Source organism: Pecten maximus, chromosome 6, assembly GCF_902652985.1.
Source record: "Pecten maximus chromosome 6, xPecMax1.1, whole genome shotgun sequence".
Classification (NCBI taxonomy): Eukaryota; Metazoa; Mollusca; class Bivalvia; order Pectinida; family Pectinidae; genus Pecten; species Pecten maximus.
Genome location: NC_047020.1, coordinates 16013502 through 16024797, shown reverse-complemented (window position 1 = coordinate 16024797; position 11296 = coordinate 16013502).

Below are 11296 nucleotides of genomic sequence, written 5' to 3'. Positions count from 1 at the left end.
GTTGTAAGTATTCTAGGTATAACAGGAATGGTTGTAAGTATTCTAGGTATATCAGGAATGGTTGTAAGTATTCTAGTTATATCAGGAATGGTTGTAAGTATTCTAGTTATATCAGGAATGGTTGTAAGTATTCTAGTTATAACAGGAATGGTTGTAAGTATTCTAGTTATAACAGGAATGGTTGTAAGTATTCTAGTTATATCAGGAATGGTTATAAGTATTCTAGGTATATCAGGAATGGTTGTAAGTATTCTAGTTATATCAGGAATGGTTGTAAGTATTCTAGTTATAACAGGAATGGTTGTAAGTATTCTAGTTATATCAGGAATGGTTGTAAGTATTCTAGTTATAACAGGAATGGTTGTAAGTATTCTAGTTATAACAGGAATGGTTGTAAGTATTCTAGGTATAACAGGAATGGTTGTAAGTATTCTAGTTATATCAGGAATGGTTGTAAGTATTCTAGTTATATCAGGAATGGTTGTAAGTATTCTAGTTATATCAGGAATGGTTGTAAGTATTCTAGTTATATCAGGAATGGTTGTAAGTATTCTAGGTATAACAGGAATGGTTGTAAGTATTCTAGTTATAACAGGAATGGTTGTAAGTATTCTAGTTATATCAGGAATGGTTGTAAGTATTCTAGGTATAACAGGAATGGTTGTAAGTATTCTAGTTATATCAGGAATGGTTGTAAGTATTCTAGGTATAACAGGAATGGTTGTAAGTATTCTAGGTATAACAGGAATGGTTGTAAGTATTCTAGTTATAACAGGAATGGTTGTAAGTGTTCTAGTTATAACAGGAATGGTTGTAAGTATTCTAGTTATAACAGGAATGGTTGTAAGTATTCTAGGTATAACAGGAATGGTTGTAAGTATTCTAGGTATAACAGGAATGGTTGTAAGTATTCTAGGTATAACAGGAATGGTTGTAAGTATTCTAGGTATAACAGGAATGGTTGTAAGTATTCTAGTTATAACAGGAATGGTTGTAAGTATTCTAGTTATAACAGGAATGGTTGTAAGTATTCTAGATATAACAGGAATGGTTGTAAGTATTCTAGGTATAACAGGAATGGTTGTAAGTATTCTAGGTATAACAGGAATGGTTGTAAGTATTCTAGTTATAACAGGAATGGTTGTAAGTATTCTAGTTATAACAGGAATGGTTGTAAGTATTCTAGTTATAACAGGAATGGTTGTAAGTATTCTAGTATAACAGGAATGGTTTAAGTGTCAGGTTAAGGATTCTGTATAATCTAATGTATAAGTTTGAGTGTAAGGAATGGTTAAATTCGAAGGTTAACGTATTCTGGTATACAGATGTTAAAGATTAGTTATATGGATGTTATAACGGATGGTTTAGTAAGATAGGTTATAAAGTATTTGTATAAGGAATTGTTATAGGATTTAGTAGTAATCTAGATGTTAAGGTTCAAGGGTAAGTATAGGTTGTAAGTATGGTTATAAAGGTGTTGTTATATCTAGGTTAAGGATTGGTTTAAAGATTTAGGTTTAAGTATTGGTTGTCAGATATTTAGTATAATAGGATTTAAGGATTAACATAATTTTGTTGTTTACGTATAAAGAAAAAAAGGGTATCTAAGTACTAGGATAACAGGATGTTGTAAGTATTACTCAGTTTTAATGGATGGTTGTAAGATAATAATTTAATTTATAATTTTAAGTGTTCTGTATAAACAAGATGCTTTATTTCTTTGACGAATGTTTGTGTAGTGTTCTAGGTATAACAGGAATGGTTGTAAGTATTCTAGTTATACCAGGAATGGTTGTAAGTATTCTAGGTATAACAGGAATGGTTGTAAGTATTCTAGTTATAACAGGAATGTTGTAAGTATTCTAGGTATAACAGGAATGGTTGTAAGTATTCTAGTTATATCAGGAATGGTTGTAAGTATTCTAGTTATATCAGGAATGGTTGTAAGTATTCTAGGTATAACAGGAATGGTTGTAAGTATTCTAGTTATATCAGGAATGGTTATAAGTATTCTAGTTATATCAGGAATTGTTGTAAGTATTCTAGTTATATCAGGAATGGTTGTAAGTATTCTAGGTATAACAGGAATGGTTGTAAGTATTCTAGGTATAACAGGAATGGTTGTAAGTATTCTAGTTATATCAGGAATGGTTGTAAGTATTCTAGGTATAACAGGAATGGTTGTAAGTATTCTAGTTATATCAGGAATGGTTGTAAGTATTCTAGTTATAACAGGAATGGTTATAAGTATTCTAGTTATATCAGGAATGATTGTAAGTATTCTAGTTATATCAGGAATGGTTGTAAGTATTCTAGGTATAACAGGAATGGTTGTAAGTATTCTAGTTATATCAGGAATGGTTGTAAGTATTCTAGTTATATCAGGAATGGTTGTAAGTATTCTAGTTATAACAGGAATGGTTGTAAGTGTTCTAGTTATATCAGGAATGGTTGTAAGTATTCTAGGTATATCAGGAATGGTTGTAAGTATTCTAGTTATATCAGGAATGGTTGTAAGTATTCTAGGTATAACAGGAATGGTTGTAAGTATTCTAGTTATATCAGGAATGGTTGTAAGTATTCTAGTTATAATCAGGAATGGTTGTAAGTATTCTAGGTATAACAGGAATGGTTGTAAGTATTCTAGTTATAACAGGAATGGTTGTAAGTATTCTAGTTATAACAGGAATGGTTGTAAGTATTCTAGTTATATCAGGAATGGTTGTAAGTATTCTAGTTATAACAGGAATGGTTGTAAGTATTCTAGTTATATCAGGAATGGTTGTAAGTATTCTAGGTATAACAGGAATGGTTGTAAGTATTCTAGTTATATCAGGAATGGTTGTAAGTATTCTAGTTATATCAGGAATGGTTGTAAGTATTCTAGTTATATCAGGAATGGTTGTAAGTATTCTAGTTATATCAGGAATGGTTGTAAGTATTCTAGTTATAACAGGAATGGTTGTAAGTATTCTAGTTATATCAGGAATGGTTGTAAGTATTCTAGGTATAACAGGAATGGTTGTAAGTATTCTAGTTATATCAGGAATGGTTGTAAGTATTCTAGTTATATCAGGAATGGTTGTAAGTATTCTAGTTATATCAGGAATGGTTGTAAGTATTCTAGGTATAACAGGAATGGTTGTAAGTATTCTAGTTATATCAGGAATGGTTGTAAGTATTCTAGGTATAACAGGAATGGTTGTAAGTATTCTAGGTATAACAGGAATGGTTGTAAGTATTCTAGTTATAACAGGAATGGTTGTAAGTATTCTAGGTATAACAGGAATGGTTGTAAGTATTCTAGTTATACAGGAATGGTTGTAAGTATTCTAGTTATAACAGGAATGGTTGTAAGTATTCTAGTTATAATCAGGAATGGTTGTAAGTATTCTAGGTATAACAGGAATGGTTGTAAGTATTCTAGGTATAACAGGAATGGTTGTAAGTATTCTAGTTATATCAGGAATGGTTGTAAGTATTCTAGGTATAACAGGAATGGTTGTAAGTATTCTAGTTATATCAGGAATGGTTGTAAGTATTCTAGTTATAACAGGAATGGTTGTAAGTATTCTAGGTATAACAGGAATGGTTGTAAGTATTCTAGTTATAACAGGAATGGTTGTAAGTATTCTAGGTATAACAGGAATGGTTGTAAGTATTCTAGTTATATCAGGAATGGTTGTAAGTATTCTAGTTATAACAGGAATGGTTGTAAGTATTCTAGGTATAACAGGAATGGTTGTAAGTATTCTAGGTATAACAGGAATGGTTGTAAGTATTCTAGGTATAACAGGAATGGTTGTAAGTATTCTAGTTATATCAGGAATGGTTGTAAGTGTTCTAGGTATAACAGGAATGGTTGTAAGTATTCTAGTTATACCAGGAATGGTTGTAAGTATTCTAGGTATAACAGGAATGGTTGTAAGTATTCTAGTTATAACAGGAATGGTTGTAAGTATTCTAGGTATAACAGGAATGGTTGTAAGTATTCTAGTTATATCAGGAATGGTTGTAAGTATTCTAGTTATATCAGGAATGGTTGTAAGTATTCTAGGTATAACAGGAATGGTTGTAAGTATTCTAGTTATATCAGGAATGGTTATAAGTATTCTAGTTATATCAGGAATGGTTGTAAGTATTCTAGTTATATCAGGAATGGTTGTAAGTATTCTAGGTATAACAGGAATGGTTGTAAGTATTCTAGGTATAACAGGAATGGTTGTAAGTATTCTAGTTATATCAGGAATGGTTGTAAGTATTCTAGGTATAACAGGAATGGTTGTAAGTATTCTAGTTATATCAGGAATGGTTGTAAGTATTCTAGGTATAACAGGAATGGTTGTAAGTATTCTAGTTATAAGAGGAATGGTTGTAAGTGTTCTAGTTATAACAGGAATGGTTGTAAGTATTCTAGTTATAACAGGAATGGTTGTAAGTATTCTAGTTATATCAGGAATGGTTGTAAGTATTCTAGTTATATCAGGAATGGTTGTAAGTATTCTAGGTATAACAGGAATGGTTCTAAGTGTTCTAGTTATATCAGGAATGGTTGTAAGTATTCTAGGTATAACAGGAATGGTTGTAAGTATTCTAGTTATATCAGGAATGGTTATAAGTATTCTAGTTATTTAAGGATTAACATCAATTATTTTTTCTGTTATACAGTCATAACAGAAAAAACTGGAGTGTACTCTAAATAAACCGCGAAGCGGTTTATGAAGAGAGTACACTCCAGTTTTTTATGTTATGACTGTATAACAGAAAAAATAATTAATGTTAATTCTTATAATTTAATTTCGTCTTATACACACCAAGATATTTCACTTATATCAGGAATGGTTGTAAGTATTCTAGTTATAACAGGAATGGTTGTAAGTATTCTAGGTATATCAGGAATGGCTGTAGGTATTCTAGTTATAACAGGAATGGTTATAAGTATTCTAGTTATATCAGGAATGGTTATAAGTATTCTAGGTATAACAGGAATGGTTGTAAGTATTCTAGTTATAACAGGAATGGTTGTAAGTATTCTAGTTATAACAGGAATGGTTGTAAGTGTTCTAGTTATACCAGGAATGGTTGTAAGTATTCTAGTTATAACAGGAATGGTTGTAAGTGTTCTAGGTATATCAGGAATGGTTGTAAGTATTCTAGTTCTTCCAGAAATATTTGTAAGTATTTTAGTTATATCAGGAATGGTTGTAAGTATTCTAGTTATATCAGGAATGGTTGTAAGTATTCTAGTTATATCAGGAATGGTTGTAAGTGTTCTAGGTATATCAGGAATGGTTGTAAGTATTCTAGTTCTTCCAGAAATATTTGTAAGTATTTTAGTTATATCAGGAATGGTTGTAAGTATTCTAGTTATATCAGGAATGGTTGTAAGTATTCTAGTTATATCAGGAATGGTTGTAAGTATTCTAGTTATAACAGGAATGGTTGTAAGTATTCTAGGTATAACAGGAATGGTTGTAAGTATTCTAGTTATATCAGGAATGGTTGTAAGTATTCTAGTTATATCAGGAATGGTTGTAAGTATTCTAGGTATATCAGGAATGGTTGTAAGTATTCTAGTTATATCAGGAATGGTTGTAAGTATTCTAGTTATAACAGGAATGGTTGTAAGTATTCTAGTTATAACAGGAATGGTTGTAAGTATTCTAGTTATATCAGGAATGGTTGTAAGTATTCTAGTTATAACAGGAATGGTTGTAAGTATTCTAGTTATATCAGGAATGGTTGTAAGTATTCTAGTTATATCAGGAATGGTTGTAAGTATTCTAGTTATAACAGGAATGGTTATAAGTATTCTAGTTATATCAGGAATGGTTGTAAGTATTCTAGTTATATCAGGAATGGTTGTAAGTATTCTAGTTATATCAGGAATGGTTGTAAGTATTCTAGGTATAACAGGAATGGTTGTAAGTATTCTAGTTATATCAGGAATGGTTGTAAGTATTCTAGTTATATCAGGAATGGTTGTAAGTATTCTAGGTATAACAGGAATGGTTGTAAGTATTCTAGTTATATCAGGAATGGTTGTAAGTATTCTAGTTATATCAGGAATGGTTGTAAGTATTCTAGGTATAACAGGAATGGTTGTAAGTATTCTAGTTATAACAGGAATGGTTGTAAGTATTCTAGGTATAACAGGAATGGTTGTAAGTATTCTAGTTATAACAGGAATGGTTGTAAGTATTCTAGTTATATCAGGAATGGTTGTAAGTATTCTAGTTATATCAGGAATGGTTGTAAGTATTCTAGTTATATCAGGAATGGTTGTAAGTATTCTAGTTATATCAGGAATGGTTGTAAGTATTCTAGGTATATCAGGAATGGTTGTAAGTATTCTAGTTATAACAGGAATGGTTGTAAGTATTCTAGTTATATCAGGAATGGTTGTAAGTATTCTAGGTATAACAGGAATGGTTGTAAGTATTCTAGTTATATCAGGAATGGTTGTAAGTATTCTAGTTATATCAGGAATGGTTGTAAGTATTCTAGTTATATCAGGAATGGTTGTAAGTATTCTAGGTATAACAGGAATGGTTGTAAGTATTCTAGTTATATCAGGAATGGTTGTAAGTATTCTAGGTATAACAGGAATGGTTGTAAGTATTTTAGGTATAAGAGGAATGGTTGTAAGTATTCTAGTTATATCAGGAATGGTTGTAAGTATTCTAGGTATAACAGGAATGGTTGTAAGTATTCTAGTTATAATCAGGAATGGTTGTAAGTATTCTAGTATACAGGAATGGTTGTAAGTATTCTAGTTATACAGGAATGGTTGTAAGGTATTCTAGTTATAACAGGAATGGTTGTAAGTATTCTAGTTATAACAGGAATGGTTGTAAGTATTCTAGGTATAACAGGAATGGTTGTAAGTATTCTAGTTATATCAGGAATGGTTGTAAGTATTCTAGTTATAACAGGAATGGTTGTAAGTATTCTAGGTATAACAGGAATGGTTGTAAGTATTCTAGTTATATCAGGAATGGTTGTAAGTATTCTAGTTATAACAGGAATGGTTGTAAGTATTCTAGTTATATCAGGAATGGTTGTAAGTATTCTAGTTATAATCAGGAATGGTTGTAAGTATTCTAGTATATACAGGAATGGTTGTAAGTATTCTAGTTATATCAGGAATGGTTGTAAGTATTCTAGTTATATCAGGAATGGTTGTAAGTATTCTAGTTATAACAGGAATGGTTGTAAGTATTCTAGTTATATCAGGAATGGTTGTAAGTATTCTAGGTATATCAGGAATGGTTGCAAGTATTCGAGGTATAACAGGAATGGTTGTAAGTATTCTAGGTATAACAGGAATGGTTGTAAGTATTCTAGTTATAACAGGAATGGTTGTAAGTATTCTAGTTATATCAGGAATGGTTGTAAGTATTCTAGTTATATCAGGAATGGTTGATAAGTATTCTAGTTATAACAGGAATGGTTGTAAGTATTCTAGTCATATCAGGAATGGTTGTAAGTATTCTAGTTATATCAGGAATGGTTGTAAGTATTCTAGTATAACAGGAATGGTTGATCAGTATTCTAGTATATACAAGGAATGGTTGTAAGTATTCTAGGTATAACAGGAATGTTGTAAGTATTCTAGTATATACAGGAATGGTTGTAAGTATTCTAGTTATACAGGAATGGTTGTAAGTATTCTAGTTATAACAGGAATGGTTGTAAGTGTTCTAGTTATATCAGGAATGGTTATAAGTATTCTAGTTATAACAGGAATGGTTGTAAGTATTCTAGGTATAACAGGAATGGTTGTAAGTATTCTAGGTATAACAGGAATGGTTATAAGTATTCTAGTTATAACAGGAATGGTTGTAAGTATTCTAGTTATATCAGGAATGGTTGTAAGTATTCTAGGTATAACAGGAATGGTTGTAAGTATTCTAGTTATATCAGGAATGGTTGTAAGTATTCTAGTTATATCAGGAATGGTTGTAAGTATTCTAGTTATAACAGGAATGGTTGTAAGTATTCTAGTTATAACAGGAATGGTTGTAAGTATTCTAGGTATAACAGGAATGGTTGTAAGTATTCTAGTTATATCAGGAATGGTTGTAAGTATTCTAGTTATAATCAGGAATGGTTGTAAGTATTCTAGTTATATCAGGAATGGTTGTAAGTATTCTAGTTATATCAGGAATGGTTGTAAGTATTCTAGTTATATCAGGAATGGTTGTAAGTATTCTAGTTATATCAGGAATGGTTGTAAGTATTCTAGTTATAACAGGAATGGTTGTAAGTATTCTAGTTATATCAGGAATGGTTGTAAGTATTCTAGTTATATCAGGAATGGTTGTAAGTATTCTAGGTATAACAGGAATGGTTGTAAGTATTCTAGTTATAACAGGAATGGTTGTAAGTATTCTAGTTATATCAGGAATGGTTGTAAGTATTCTAGGTTATATCAGGAATGGTTGTAAGTATTCTAGTTATATCAGGAATGGTTGTAAGTATTCTAGGTATACAGGAATGGTTGTAGTAGTTCTAGTTATATCAGGAATGGTTGTAAGTATTCTAGGTATATCAGGAATGGTTGCAAGTATTCTAGTTATATCAGGAATGGTTGTAAGTATTCTAGGTATAACAGGAATGGTTGTAAGTATTCTAGTTATATCAGGAATGGTTGTAAGTATTCTAGTTATATCAGGAATGGTTGTAAGTATTCTAGTTATAACAGGAATGGTTGTAAGTATTCTAGGTATACAGGAATGGTTGTAAGTATTCTAGTTATATCAGGAATGGTTGCTAAGTATTCTAGTTAGATCAGGAATGGTTGTAAGTATTCTAGGTATAACAGGAATGGTTGTAAGTATTCTAGTTATAACAGGAATGGTTGTAAGTATTCTAGTTATACAGGAATGGTTTGTAAGTATTCTAGTTATATCAGGAATGGTTGTAAGTATTCTAGTTATAACAGGAATGGTTGTAAGTATTCTAGTTATATCAGGAATGGTTGTAAGTATTCTAGGTATAACAGGAATGGTTGTAAGTATTCTAGTTATAACAGGAATGGTTGTAAGTATTCTAGTTATATCAGGAATGGTTGTAAGTATTCTAGTTATATCAGGAATGGTTGTAAGTATTCTAGTTATATCAGGAATGGTTTGTAAGTATTCTAGTTATAACAGGAATGGTTGTAAGTATTCTAGTTATCAGGAATGGTTGTAAGTATTCTAGTTATATCAGGAATGGTTTGCTAAGTATTCTAGGTATATCAGGAATGGTGTGTATAGTATTCGTCAGGAATGGTTGTAAGTATTCTAGTTATAATCAGGAATGGTTGTAAGTATTCTAGTTATATCAGGAATGGTTGTAAGTATTCTAGTTATAATCAGGAATGGTTGTAAGTATTCTAGTTATAACAGGAATGGTTGTAAGTATTCTAGTTATAACAGGAATGGTTGTAAGTATTCTAGGTTATAACAGGAATGGTTGTAAGTATTCTAGTTATATCAGGAATGGTTGTAAGTATTCTAGTTATAACAGGAATGGTTGTAAGTATTCTAGTTATAACAGGAATGGTTGTAAGTATTCTAGTTATAACAGGAATGGTTATAAGTATTCTAGTTATAACAGGAATGGTTGTAAGTATTCTAGTTATAACAGGAATGGTTGTAAGTATTCTAGGTATAACAGGAATGGTTGTAAGTATTCTAGTTATAACAGGAATGGTTGTAAGTATTCTAGTTATAACAGGAATGGTGTAAGTATTCTAGGTTATAACAGGAATGGTTTAAGTAAGTATCTAGTTATAATCTAGTGATATTAGGAATGTGTAAGTGTTCTAGTTATATCAGGAATGGTTGTAAGTATTCTAGTTATAACAGGAATGGTTGTAAGTGTTCTAGTTATATCAGGAATGGTTGTAAGTATTCTAGTTATAACAGGAATGGTTGTAAGTATTCTAGTTATATCAGGAATGGTTGTAAGTATTCTAGGTATAACAGGAATGGTTGTAAGTATTCTAGGTATAACAGGAATGGTTGTAAGTATTCTAGTTATAACAGGAATGGTTGTAAGTATTCTAGTTATATCAGGAATGGTTGTAAGTATTCTAGGTATAACTGGAATGGTTATAAGTATTCTAGGTATAACAGGAATGGTTGTAAGTATTCTAGTTATAACAGGAATGGTTGTAAGTATTCTAGATATAACAGGAATGGTTATAAGTATTCTAGGTATAACAGGAATGGTTGTAAGTATTCTAGTTATACCAGGAATGGTTGTAAGTATTCTAGTTATAACAGGAATGGTTGTAAGTATTCTAGTTCTTCCAGAAATAGTTGTAAGTATTTTAGTTATACAAGAAATGGCTGTAAGTATTCTAGTTATACCAGATTTGTTTACTCACACTATCGCGAATGGCAAAGGTAAAGATATACCATTAGTCCTCTACTTGAACTTTGCTCCTTTTTCTCAGAAATTTAATCATTCTTTGTGTTTTATCACTTAATACCAGGTATGGAGTGTTGTTTTATTTAAGTGTAATAAAATAATGCATAAGGTGTGAAACTTATTGTTCCAAATGCTGTTTTTCCAATAAATTAAACCAACTTACACCATTGAGAATATATATCATGATATGAGCTCTGAAACTGTGAAATTCCTTGTGGCGATTTAAATTGAAATACGGCTGTGTTTTTGCCTATCGTAAACTTGAAATAACAATGGCCTAACTTGAATCAGGAATGAGATAAATCTGCACTGTATGAATAATAAAGGTTTGTCTTAAGAGTATACTAGATTCATAGTGATGCGCTGTCTACAAATTATTTCCAAATAATGACACTTATATTTAACCTTGATGAACTCGTGTATCGGTGGCGTGCTGATATAAAGTAAGTACCAGTATTCCAGGACACCTTACGTGGAATAAACCATATTCTAACTCGATATTATGTCCTTTATATCTGATATAAAGAAAAATATCCACGTGATAATTTCCTAAATCACCAAACACGATCCCTTTGATACACGTGCACATTTGATGTGTATGGTCGTCAATCCTTACGTGTATTTTGCATAATTCTGAAATAGTAAAAAAGCAATAAATGTCACGCGCGGCGCTCGTGCACACCACATCTTTAATAAAGGTTGGCAATTCAAGAATATTGATTTAGATTCTTTAAATACGTGAAATGAATTTGGAGCCAAAAACATGATTTTATTTTGGATTTGAGCATCAATTCCGTATTACGCAGAGCCATCACACGTTTACCAATTCCTTTTCAACTAGTTTGATGTTTGATAGATTCTTCGTCAAGTG